Raw genomic sequence first — 13703 nt, 5'->3', positions numbered from 1 at the left:
CAAAACATGGTGTAACTTGTCTTGTTACAAGTGAGATGAAGAAGAATTAACTTTAAAAGAATCTATTAACCACAATAGCTTCTCTACTAGTTCTGTCCTCAATCTCATGTTTCTCATAGCCAAATTGATCTGGATTCAAGTTTTTCCTTCTGTAGCATTTCCACCTCTTAACAGAGGATAAAAGCTCAAGTTACTACTCCGTGGTCAGGATCTGAACAGAACTGAAATAGTCAAAACATCTGCCCAACAGCACTTGGCTTGAATAAATGCAGATGAAACTCTCCTATATATGTTTGGCAGTTTGGAGTACTGGCACCATGCACAGAAGTATTTGTTTCATGAAGGGGATGACAAAGCTTCAAGAATACAGGTATTTTAGGTTAAAATACAAAGTCCTGGCTAGCATGGAAAAGGCTTTGCTCTAGAATGTTCTCCTCTTTTTTTAGCTGCAGCTGCTTTGCTCTAAGATGAATTGCCTTCAGGAAAGCTAGTGAGAAAACTGGGGCAAGGGGGAATTAATAGATGCAAATTCCGTGTGTTGAGGAAGGAGCTATATGCAGCAGTGGGTCATGGGAGACAGGGGAAAAGAAGAGTTGCTATACTTGCACGACTTTCTAGAAGCAGCTGCCTAGTACTGTGTAGAGGTGTCTTCACTCTATTTCATACTCATCTTTAACACACAGTTTGTTCTTGGCCATACAGAAGTGGGGCGAGGACAAAGTCGCCAGATGGGAGGGGGTGGCCATAAGCAACACACTCCCATTATCCTGGCTCTGGTCCAGCTGTTTGTACAGACAGCAACACAATTGTGCTTCTGTCCAGAACCAAGATACTAAAGCTTGAAAATCCAAAACAGATACAGAACACTAAGTTCAAATACAGTCTGTGAATGCACATTGGAATCCATTCGCACACAGTCCTATCTGCTGCTATGGTTCAGGCTGCTCCATCTCTATCTATGCTGACTTAGGTCAACTTGGCTCTACTCTGCACCAACTGGAAAAGCCATTAATGTGCCTGTATCTTGCTTTGCAATCTTGCTCATCTGCACACATCTGTAGTTCCTCTGCTTTCAGTTACACCTCGTCCTTTGTTCATCCTTTTCCACTACAAACTCGGTTTCTTCCCATTGCTGCCCTCCTTTTATATCCTGCATGTGTATCCCTTTCCTTACCCATAGAGGCTAAAGGAGAGTCTGCTGATGCCATGTCTTGCTGTCACTGGAAAAGGGGTACCATGTCTTACTGTTGCCCAGGAGAAAGATGGGCAGAAGAGCCTTTGCACTGGGGTGGATGAGCTCAGTGTTCAACAGTGGCAAATTTCCTTCATCACTCAGGAAACACCTGCCTCCCCCCCAGACCAGCTTTCCCTGCACTTCTAGGGGAAACCAAAGAGATTATTCGATGGTTCTGCCACACTGAGGAGGGCTGGGGTCCGGTGGAGGAAGGCTGAAGCCACTAAGGGAGTCCTGCCTGTGCGTGGGGGGGGGACGGGGATGGGGACACCAGCCTCGGAGACAGCCCACCGGGGCTTTCAATCTCTGAGGCCGGCTCCCCCACATGGATAGAGCTTCTCTGTCACCCGCTGAAGGGACACAAGCCCCTTGCGGCCCCGGAGAGGTGGAGGGCCGCGGCCTCGGTGCTGTCACGTCACGGTGGACACTAGAGGGTCAGGCGCAGGCGGCCCGCCTCAGCCCACCAGGCCTCGAGCCGCGCCGTCGTCTAGGCGACAGGCCCCGTGCCACGCGAGGGGGGGGGGGGAGTAAGGCGTGGCCTGATTGGTTCCCCCCATCGGTGCACGCGCGCCTTCGCGCCTCCCCCTCCCCCCCGCTCTCCCCCTCCCGCCCGTAGGGACGGGAAAATACGCGGGGGAGGCGGGGGGAGAAGAGAGGGAGATGCGGCTATAAATAAACCACGCTTCCTGATTGGTCGGAAGGGAAAAATGGTTGCACCACGTGACTCTCCATCTAAAAATTCCAAGATGGCGGATCCGCTCATGGGCTGAGTTCGTTGGTGGCGCGCGCGCCGCTGTGTCCGCGCCGGGCCCTCGCCGCGCAGCTCTCCGTCTTGCCCGTGGCCACTCAGGTCAGTACGCGGCTCCCCGCCGCCTTCCCTCGCCGCGCCGGGCCGGGCCGTCCCTGCAGCTGCACCGTGGTGGCCGCTGCATGGCTCCTTTAAGGCTGCAAGTTTTTCTGCCCGCCGGCTTTTAATTCTGCGGAGGCCGCTCCCGGCCGCCGCGTCCTTAAAGGGATCGGCGGTGCACGGCTATTTACCGCTGTGTTCCGACCATGAAACGCGGAGGGTTCCGGAGAGGGAGGAGATGGGCAGCTCCCGGCACCAATCGGAATGCTCCTTGCCGCAGTGGCGGGTGCATTTGAGCCACTCGACGGCTCCTGCCGCGCGCTGGTTGGGCGGCCCGCTTGCCGGGGCGGGGTTTCCGCGCGCCATCACTCAGCATGGGCGTAGCGACGTGGTGGGCGTGCCGGGGGTGTGACGGGCAGCGCTCCCGCCCATTCACCGCGCCGCGGCTCCCCGCCGCTCGCGTTTTTGTGAATGAGGCAGGTGGGGCCGGCGCCGGCGCCGCCAGTCCCGCCCCCTTGGCGGCTTCGCTCGCCCCGCCCCTCCCGGGCGGCTGCAGCTCCTCCCCCCGCCCCCCCGGGTGAGCAGCGCCGCCGCCGCCTCGGTGCTGCGCGGGGCTCGGCGGGGAGCGATGCGGGCAGCGGTGAGTGCCGCGGGCGGGGCGGCGCCGCGCCGCCTCCCGCGCCGGGGGCCGCTCGGGGCAGGGGAGGGGGGCAGGCGCGGCGGGCCCTGGCGCGGCGGCGGGTGGGGGCCGGGCGGCGGCGGGGCCCGGTGCCGCCGCCGGCCCCCCCCCCCCCCCCCCCGGGTGGCGCGGCGGCGGGCGCGGCCCGGCTGCCGCGGGGGAAGCGCCGGCGGCGGAGCCTTGCGGTGCGGGCCGCGGCCCGGCAGCCGGGGGCTCCCCGCGGATACCGTGCGACCCGGGAAAGTTTCCGAGCGGGGGGCGGCGGCCCCGCTGCCGTTGCCGCGGGCGGGCCGGCCCGCAGCTCGTGCCGCCGCGCGGGCTTCGGCCGCCAACACGCTGCTGGCCGTGGGAAATCATCGCTGGTGCGGCGCTTCACTCGTGCTGAAGACGCTCCCCGCTCGGCCGGAGGGGCGGCTGCGTATCCCAATGAATTAAACCCCAAGTTTTGATCGACACCCCCCCCCCCCGCAAAAAAAGCCGTTTTTATCTTTTTATTTATAACTGTAAGGAGAAAGCAAAGACTTTGCTTCAAGAGCCTCACGGTGTTTGGCAGACTTGCAGTGCTGTTAGGCTGCCACAGAAAATGACAGATCTAAACCGAGCTAATGTGGGACTCTGTCCTTAAGCGTAAGCTGCTGTTTCTCGCTAGATTTTTCTTTTCTTTTTTTTTTTTTTTTGACATTGCCGTGTGCCTTTTCCTCCAAAACGCGAAGTGTTGGTTTATGCAACAATTTTCATTTCGTACCTTAAAAAAAGTAATAATTATAATGTATTTGGAGCAGCAAGAAGGGAGGTGTTGCTGAGCAGTTGTGTGTGGGTTTTGCTGCAGGAATTTATCAGGAAAGATGCTGTGCAATCCTTGAGCTTCTTAAATGTTATCTTTTAAAAGCTTGTGGCATGGCAAACACAGCATGACATCTTAAGCAAGCGGATTTATTTACATAACAATTTTTTGACATTATGGCAAGGTACCTTGTACCATTTAGAGGGAGGTAAACCTGCCCTTTATTCAAAACACTTGCGTAATTGGTTTGTGCGTGCATTTCATGATAGTGGAAGCTTTTTGTGTGTTTGTTTGCTTGTCAATAGCTTCCTTCTGAAGATTTGCATAAATTAGGCTTGTCACTGAAAAACATTTGGTTTCTGACTATAATGGTGGGTTCAATGTTATAGGCTTGCTTAATGTTCCCGGGTGGATTATAGGTCTAGCAGTCTTCCTAAAAAGTGGGATCTATATTGGAAAGGTGTGGGTGGATTAAGGGTGTCAAAATCACTTACAAATCTGGAATGGGGTGTGCAGTTCAGAGTGGTGGGGTGGGATGTAGGTGCCATCCACAAAAGGTGGTGGAGGAGGGTTCTTGGTTTCTTCTCAACATGGGCATAGAGGCAGCTTTACTTTGTGCTTGTGTTCCCACACAGCTGTGTTCTGTTGTCTTCGTAACCTTACTTGCACTACCTCTTAAATCTCAAATTATTATTTTGGCCCTCTGTGCTATAGTGAATTTCACTGTTGAGTGAATAATATTTTTGCCAATGCATGTTGATTTACTGGTCTTATGTACTGTCAATAAATGGGACTTGTGTTATACTCGCTGCTGTCAAAGTGCTTTCAGTTATTGCCAAAAGCTACCTGAAGTTAATTATCTGAATGAGACTTTTTTTTTTTTTTTTTAACAGCAGCACTTTTAAAAGCTAAGGAACTGTGCAGTTTATATAATAATCTGGTTCTTGGCAGAATTTTTTTTTTGTAATATGAGCTGTCACTGCACTGAGTTCTAATAGCTTCTGATGTTTCCATCACTACTGTACAGAGTTTTCAGCCTAAAAGCTACAGTTTTTGCTCCATAGTCTTCTGAAAGAGTTAAGAGGCTGTTGAGTTAAGAAACCTCAGCTGCTTGTATACAAATATACAGCAATTACAAGGCAACAAAGTTATTGCAGAATCCTACTGTAACCATGGCAACATGTTCACTCAATTACATTTGGAAATGTGAAATGCCACCCAGTTAGAAAGAGTAAGTTTTAGCAAATGCAGATTTTTGTATAAACCAAAATGTGTAAGACACAACTTTCCAGATTGTATGCTTTTCTCATATTTGGATGAGATGTTCTAGCATGTGCATCTCACAGATTTCCTTAGCTAATATTAAGCTGTCCCCTCACTAGTCTGAATTTTTTAAATTCATCCTTTGGGATTTAATTTTGCTTCAGGACCTGGCTTTAGAAAGAAAGAAAGGAGGGGGAAAAAGAAAAAAGAAAAAAACAGATTAGAGCAACATGAGATGCATTTTGAAAGTTACCTCTGAATACCAGGAGAACTTCCCATTTATTTAATGGGATAGAGGCATGAAAGAAAAGCATATGCTTGGAGTGAAAGCTTTTATTCTTTTGGGGAAAAATGTTTGTTTGGAAGCCTGGTTCATGGAGTGTGATCTTTAACAGGCTGCCATAAAGTGGAAGAAGCCTCGTGGGTCTGAGCTACAGAGCTTACGATCAGCACCAAGAAAAAGCAATGGAAAAAGTTCTTGAGAAGCCTAAGGAGCATCCATCAGTCCAAGATTAGGAGATGGCAGGTTCTGTACACAAAGTTCTTTATATGTAATGCATATGAACTCATCAGTGGAACTAAATTTTATTTATCGCTTGCCTTTTAGTGGTGACTTACTAGCAAAAAGAATAAAGTGGAAAGGCTGGTTTCTTGCAAAGGCTAATCTTTGTATTGGTCAAGGTGCAGCTTTCTGCTTTGCTGTCTTCATGATTCAACTTGGGTGACTTTCCATTAACGGAGAAAAAGGGGAAAAAACAACACTGTCTTTTTTTTTTAAGAATAAAAAAATAATAGAAAAAACAGGAATGGGGTGTCTGCAGACACCGTGGAATGATGAACTTCTGAGAAAAGTTACGTCATAACAAGAGCTAATTGGAGATACTTAGGTGGACTCAGTTCCAGCTGGGATGACTTGGAGTGCGTTTTGTCCAGATCTTCAAGGGCTTGAACTCCAGGCTCCCTTCAGAATATTCCGAGTATTTGGATAGTAATAAGTTTGCAGGTCTCCTCGACCTGTGTTATAGTACAGATGATTTTGGAAGGCATTTCAACTCAACCTGTCAGGTCTTGTTATCCTCACCATGAGCGAATTGTTTGTGTTTCATGTTGCTTGAACACTTCAGACCTGCTCAAGCTGCTGCTTTTCAGACTTTCTGCTCCCGTGGTGTCCAGCGGTGAGCGTGCTTATTTTCCTCTGCTTCACTCTGATTCCAGGGGCAGAGGTGGAAGCCCTGGAGTTGTCTGTTTATAGACTGCTGAAAGGGTGGGACTGGTCCTCAGTCATCAGCATTAAATCACATCTGGAACTGTAAGGGTGAGGACTAGGAGTTGTTAAAATTCATCAGGAGTCCAAGGTTTTAGATTACATTGCCCTCTTAATCTCTTTTTGAAACAGCTTCGTGCTCTCTAGGGAGTAGACTTTTTTTAAAAGCCATCTTAAGGTGTACCTGCGTTCCACAAACTTGGTGAAATGCTTGAAATGATCTCTATAGGATTGTTTGTTGGTTTGAAATATGAGGAAGCGACAAACTTTCTAGTACATGAGCATACCCAAACACATTTAATTCCAAGTGTTTAGACTCAAATTTTCCAGCAAATATATAGTACTAGATGGGGTCCAATATTCTAGGTCAAATCTCTGTCACCTTCCAGAGTAGAGCAAGCTGAGAATAAGCAAGAGCTGTTAAAATAGTTAGTTCACAAACATGCTTACCTGATAACTTATGTTAAAAGAAGTTAGTACATATAGTGTCTCTTATGAGAGCTTGTTGCATAGCCTTCCCTCAAGGAGGGCAAACTGATTATTTGATGAGAGATGCTTATGTTCCTGGTGTGCTGAATATTGGGCATGCTCCCCTGAAAGTCTGTTGTCTTCGTTTTTGGCAGTTTGGGATTGCTCGAAGCATTCCTCGAATGCTTATATGCTGTGTTGTACCCTGGTAAGGCTGCAATAGCTAGTTGTCCTAGTATTTTCTCAAGTGCAGCGTGCAGCTCCTGAGGTTAAGTGGCATAAGTATGTTCTTAAAGTGGTGCTCTCTTCCATGTTTGAAAACCTGAATGTTCGCTACCCAGCCTTGCCAACTTAATCTTGGGGCTGAAGCGCTCCTTTGGTGTCGTGTCCTCTTCCAGTTAAAGAAGTGATTATATTACGCTTTTTGGCAGTATGTGTATTTGTGTTTGCTGGAAACCTAGTATATCAAAAAAAAAAAAAAAAAAAAAAGCCTTGACTTTGTATTTTCACTTGTCTGGTATCTAGGGTTAAGTACATAGGGTAATGTTACCAGAATGGTCTATTTGTTGAATAGTATTTGTTGCTAGCTTGTTCCAGACTGCAAAGCTAGTCACACACCACAAGGAAATATTAACTGGATATGTTATTTGGACAGTGGTAACAACATTTATTAAATATTTGCCAGATATTCTTGACCCTTGCTGCTAGCTGCTTCTTTGGTGTCATCTTCCACTCTGTTCCTCTTCCATGTTACCTTCAGCCTGTTTCCAGTTATCCTATAGCTTTTCCGTAGTCGTCTTTTTCAATCCTGCTGCTCAGTCTGCAAGGCCAGATATTGATTTAAAATTTTATCAGACTCCTGCTGGAGTCCTTTGAACTTAAAATATTGTAGAAGTGTGTATTATTGGACAGAGAAGCTGACAGGATGTATCTATCACTTAATTCAAAATTACTCTTCAGTTTTGAGTCCCCTTCCCTAAAAGGTGGCCACTGTTTCTCATTTACCTTTCCTTCCAGTTTCCCAAGCTCCAAGCATAGCAATACTCCTTAACAATGAAAGGAGCCTGGTTCTTCTCAGCTTGCTTGCTGCTCCCAGAGATCTGGGGAGGGGGGGGGTGAGGGGAAGAAACTGAAAATATGTGGGTTTGCCGCAAACAGTGCAAGCTGAGAAACAGCAGAAGCGCTAGAGCTTCAATAATTAGGAATATGGCAGTTATCTCTTTATTCAGCCCATGCTTAGAATACTGCTACTTAGAGTAAGGGATGGATAATCTAAAAAATCAAAGTAAAAACTCTGTAAAGTTTAAAAAAAAAGGAGGGGGTAAAAACTCAGTATTTCATAGTGGTGAGAAAAAAAGAAATAACTGGGAAAAGATTGTAAAATCTCTTGGAAACCTATGGTTCCTTCTATGCAAGAAATTACAGCTCTGTAAAGATTCAAGCTTTTATCATGGCATTCGCTGCTTGGACACATTTTGATCAGCTTTTCCTCTTCATGTTTTTCTAATTGGATGTTATCTCTGAAAAGTTTTGATTTAAAAACTGCTTCAAACTCTGCTCTGCTAGTGCAGAGGAATGTGTGTTGACCTGTGATCATCAATGCACGTGGCCATCTGCCTTAATCAAATGACTGAATCTCTGTTCCAAATAAAAAGTATTTTTAAAGAAAACATAAATTGCATTTTTGAAAACTGGAGCTTAGGCTAATAAGAAACCTCTTGCTAGCCTGGTCAAGATTAGGGTTAGTTCTTTTTCTACCCTGAAGATGTTTCAAGAGAGCCATTTAGTTTGGCGAAGGACCAGACAGTAACCAGAAAGTAGTTGGGATGCACTGGGGGCCGAAGGTGACAGTATGCAGCCAATATAGCTCATCAGAGGTCTGAGGTACGAACAGCTTCTGTTTTGGGGGCAGTCCATCATTACAATAGCTCAGGGAGAAATCCATAGTATCTGACCCAATATTTTAGCAGTATATTGTCCACAAGGTGATGATGTCTAGGAAAACATTCAGTGGATTCTCAAATGTGACCTGCTGAAATCGCGTATTGAAGACAGTGCCTTGGATACACTCTGGTTTGCTGTTGCATTGGATCACTTATTATCTTTCAAGTTGGATCTCATGTAGACCTTTTCTGTTTTAGATAATCATGTAGGATAAAATAACCTGTAGGAGATTAAAATCTCAGTTTGGGTGTCTGTACTGCAGACCTACGGATAGTATAATAATGTGTTGTTTTAAATAATCTTTGAGGGGCTTGCTCCTTCATGCTGATAAACCCTGATATCTGATTAAAAAAAAATTGAATTAAGTTTAATGAGTAGTGAAGTATCATGATAATTCATACATAGAAAATAACTCTTTATTAATTTTTCTGAAGAAATGATGCTTTAGTGAGGTCTTTGTCACTAAGATTAAATTACTCTAAAAATTCTGTGAACACTTGTGTACTAGGCCTTGTATGTAAAATCAAATTTCATTTGTCAAATGCATAAGGTAACATTAGTTTGCTGATACAATTTGCAGTAACTTAATTTTGAGAAATAGCAGTTATTCAGAACAGGCTTGTCACTAGTATCAGTAAGAGATTCTGTAGGATATTGTAATTTTCTGAATGAGCTCTGTGTTGTATTCTCTGGGGTTGTGCATTAGGGCACTGATAAGAATTTGTAGAATCACAACTGTAGCCATACTGATATCTTTGAGTGTTTCATATTGAATATGCAGCTGTTCAAATTTGCGTGTAGCATAATAGAATTTCTCTTAAAGTATCTTTTTTTCTATGTTCTTTTCCCCTCTTCAGGATAAAAGATAGATTAGGACATTACTCTGTGATGTTCCTTTTTTCCCCTCAGGTATTTTTAGTCTTCCTCTATTGGATGAGTTTTCATTTTGCTTTATTAAAGGGTTAAGCCTGCAGGTCCTACAAAGTTATCTGTGGTGAGTTAATATGCTTTTACTGTGATATGTTTTCATGATGCACTAAAGTAGTTTACGGAAAAACATTACGGTTACTCTGTAGGAAAAAAAAAATGCACAAATTGGGGCTTGCCGGTGTTGTTTTTAGAAAGCTTTTGGTTTTGTACACATCAGTCCAAGAAAAGCATCCAAAATGTAAGCCTGAAACAATGAATTAGTTGTATTGTGTGCTGTTCTGAACGAGTATTCAAAAAGGGAGTGCTCAAAGTATTAGGAAAGTTGCATTTTTTTTCCCTTTGGGAACTACAGTCACCTAGTTTCTGTTAGTGCTTGTTCCTCTTTCTGTTAAAATCCTGAATACAGGTGGTTCTTGTGGTGATCAAAAGCTGGCCTGGCATCTTACTGTAGGTTCTTATAACACATATAACTGCAAGATATGTCATTCTTCTCAAATAACACTGTGCAAATTACATTAGTTGCATAATTAATCCCTTTAAAATGCAGGTGATCCTGAAAAATGGAATTGTTGATGAGTTTTAACTTTGAGAGAGCTTAGTCATTTGGGGAAGTAGAAGTGTGTGGTGGAAAGAAAGGGCCAGTTTGAAGCCTGGAAGCACAGTGCTCCTAAGGCAGGTATTCCTTGTGAACGCTGGCCAGCTTGGAAGGAGGAGGGATGAGATGAGAGATGGAATATCGGCCTTAACTTCGAATTTCGTGACTCAAACTGAAAACAAGTAAGAACTTAAAGGTTATCTCATTCCCAAGAACCAACGGGAAGGGAACACCCACAGTGCAGGCTGTCGGACAAGGAAGGTCGTAGAAGGAGAATTCATAGGTAAAACTGAACTTTCCTGCAGGCTGGGTTATGTTTTACAGAACACTGCGTAGCTTGAGCTTGTTTCTTCACACCAAAAAAGAGTTACTTTGCTACCAGCACAGATTGTGTATTAAAAAAAAAAAAAAAAAAAAAAAAAGTAAGTTGCTGTACCTATTGCTTCAGCTGAATCTGTAGGGGATCTTCTGAAACGGACATTGGCCTCTTGCAGAATAGGATAAGCACCCTGCCAAGGAGCCTGGCATGTAGGAGGAATGGTAGGCATCTTTGTGGAACAGCTCTGAAAAGGCACTGAGGCATGTTTCTTGTGGAGGTGGCGAATGATGGCGCCTTTTATAAAACTGGAGAGGGTGAGAAAATGGTAAGGTATGGTTTCCTTCTGCATGGTGCTGCCTTCTGGAGCAGAGCATGCAGTTTCTGCGAGTGCCATTTGGACTGCTGTAGCAATTTGAGGGACAGTGAAGGAAACAGCTCTACAGTGCCGACAGCATCTTCATTGCATTGGTGCTAGACGCAGCCCTTCCTTGCTCCATGTGCATAGCAGAAACTCTGGCCTGTTGCTGTTTGTTTTCTACTGCTATCAAGAAAAAAAAATCTGGATTTTGTAAGCCTCAGCTCTGCTGCAGTTGGTGATTAGTATCACAAACTAGAGTTCTGCAAATTTGGTTTTAGTGCTGTCGCTGCTCCCTAGCAAGCTTGACTCATTGTGGCATTGGCTTGGGTGGTGTGGGAAGAACCAGAGGTGTTTGGTTACAAGTATGGTCCAGACTTGGTCTTTGTATCTTTTGGTGCTTCAATCTGTGATGGAGAGGAGGGGAAAGCAAAATTAAAAGGTTGCTTGCCGTCAGATGCATTTAAATCTAGTGTTAGATTTCTTGCTGAGTAATTGATCCTTCCAGTGTATTGGTACAGAAATTGGCTTCCATGAGCTACATTTGCCTTCATGTTTGCCTCATCTACTTGATGTAGAAGGGCCTCTTAAAATAGATTATTTTTCCCTGTGGACTCTTTGTGCATTTCTTCCCTTCTCCCTGACTAATTTTCTGTTTGAATCTGATGGCAGTGCTTTGGTTGGTGCGGAAAAAGGACGTTAAAAATTTCTCCAATTCTTATCTGCTGCCAGAACTTACTGGAGGCTGAAAGATGCTATTGAATGAAAGCTGCATCCGAGGCAATTTTTAGCCTGGAAGCATGATCAGAGGAAGAAGGAAGTGAACAGCAGGGAGTTTTTTCTGCTTGCACGTGGTAGGTGTGGAGTACTTCAGTGAAGGGTGTGCTCACCTGTCTTTCTGTCTGGATTTCTTCTTCACCCTGGTATAAAAGTCTGTGCCGTGCACTGTACTGAAGGGAAGGCTGCTGCCTCATCTGCTCTGTGCCTTAAGAATGAAGCATTTGATGATGGGCTTAATCATAATTGTGAATGAAGTCTTAGCATTAGAGAAAGTAATTTCTTGCCTGAAGCGCTGCAAAAACAAGGAAGTGATACATAGGAACTTGTGACAGTGAAAGGCAATCTGAGGTTTTGTTGTACATTATCGAACCTAGCGTAATGCAGAAGAGCTAGATACTTCGGGATCCCTAGAGAAAAGGCTTATGAAAAAGTACATATTGATGTGGTGATACAGGGTAAAGTGTAGCATTTTTATCGGTTACAGTACAGCTTGAAAAGTAGGTGGCCTTGTAAGTTGAAATCTTGTTCATGAGCATGTATTGTGAATTGCTGAAAATAGAAAAGACTTATAATAGGCAATTTTTATGAACAGTGTGTAGTTTTTTCTTTTTTTGGTGGTTTTACACAGATTACATGATCTTGTTCCACACTGTGGCTGAATGTGGGCTTACTTTGCTGATGTTCCCTGTATTGGATCATGCCTTGTAAACAAAAATAGATGGTGGTGGTATCTGATGAATCTGATGCTTGTGTATGGTCCAGGTCACTGCAAGCGTAAAGATAGCTGGTTTTCCCTTGGCGGGGGGGAATCAAATCCTCCTCCATATAGAAACTCCACATGTACAGTAAGTAACAAAGCATAATCCACGCTTTTGAGAAAGATGTTAGTGGTGTAAATCTTTTTTAGGCAATATTGGGCTAACCTTTGAATTGGATGGTAAGCTGAGGGGTGCTGGTAGTGGTGGGGGGACGTGGAGAAAAAGCTGCAGTGAATGTCTGGGATAGACAGTGATCTGGGATGGCAGACATTTATCTAGTACCCATTTTCTGAGATAATCAGGCTAAGTGGGCATTACATCTATTATAGACAGTAATAGTAGTCTTAGCTGTATTTAGTTTTGACGTGAGAGCACGCCACTTCTGCTTTCTGCTCTAAAAATGCTAGTTTAAAAAATAAACTGATGTATAGGAACACTGAAATCAAGGGAGCAAATGAAAAACTTGTGCACAGCACAGAGCATAAAGCAGTGTTTGACTGAGGAAATGGTATCACTGAGTAATACTGACCATGGCATGAGTGAGGTCAGGGCAGGAAAGTTTTTTGCCAAAGGTAATTCCATTTTAAGAGGAGAAGAAAGTAAGGAAATGGGGACTCTTGGGTTAGGCATAAGTCTTCTATAAATCTGCCCACAGCTTGACCACTACACTAGAAAGGAAGCGGGCCAAAAAAAGCCTGAAGAGCAGTTGGGTGAGGAATATAGCACTGCAGACATGAAATCCTGTAGTATAACAGCTAAACTAGAGTGTCCCAGGGTAGATCCTATTTGAATTCAATTTAGAACTGCGTAGATAGTAGGAAAGCATTGCGTGGCTGTTTAAGTATTTTTCTAATTTAAAATGGCATAAAAGCAAGCAGCTTGAGATGTGGCCATCTAAGGGTAGGAATGAGAGCATCTTCTTTACATGGGGTTTATCAGACTTCCTAGTGTGAAGGATATCCAGTTATTGTATACTTCCAATTCCTAGATCTTCTCAAGGGCCCTTATGAATGACATTCCCTGCATTCCTTCCTGTGGTGGAAGGAACTGATCAAGCTGGGAAGCAAGCTGGAAACCCTATCGGACTGAAGCCTGAGCTTGCTTTTCCCCTCCCTGCTGCCCCCGTGGTATTCCCAATCCAATGGCTTTGATATGAACATCTGATCTGTCCCCATCCCCCTTTCCTTTTTGCCCCAGTAAGAAAAGTCTGCAGTGTTTGCGTTCTCTAGAGCAACTTTAAAGAGAAGTGAATTAGGCTATTAAAGAAAAAAAAAAAAAAAAAGCCTGTTCATGACAATAATTTAGACTTTGCTGTAAACTGTCTGCATCCCTTAGGGGATGAGGTCTCCTTTTGTGAAAATCTGTTCCAGATTAAATATGCTTGGCAACTTCGCTGTATGACTACCTTCAGTTTTTCACTTTGGTACTGTAAATGAGCAGACTTCTAATGTGTGTGCTTCCAGGTACTCAGATTGTTTTATTA

General features: G+C 44.6%; 1 protein-coding gene across 8 annotated transcripts in view; it reads left to right on the top strand.

The window, feature by feature from the left end:
* The first annotated feature begins 1936 nt into the window (after window positions 1-1936).
* The window catches only part of HDAC4 (histone deacetylase 4), a 275382-nt gene continuing 263615 nt past the window's right edge, over window positions 1937-13703 (top strand). For 6 of the 8 annotated variants that reach the window (XM_064515488.1, XM_064515487.1, XM_064515483.1 and 3 more), the window contains exon 1: window positions 2658-2721. The gene's annotated coding sequence lies outside the window, so the exon portion shown is untranslated. Of the gene's footprint in view, window positions 2085-2657; window positions 2722-13703 lie in introns of those variants that run through there. The other 2 variants (XM_064515482.1, XM_064515489.1) reach the window with 2 other exon arrangements.

The sequence above is a fragment of the Dromaius novaehollandiae genome, chromosome 7 (assembly GCF_036370855.1).
Source record: "Dromaius novaehollandiae isolate bDroNov1 chromosome 7, bDroNov1.hap1, whole genome shotgun sequence".
Taxonomy (NCBI): Eukaryota; Metazoa; Chordata; class Aves; order Casuariiformes; family Dromaiidae; genus Dromaius; species Dromaius novaehollandiae.
This window is presented reverse-complemented; position numbering and strand designations above follow the sequence as displayed.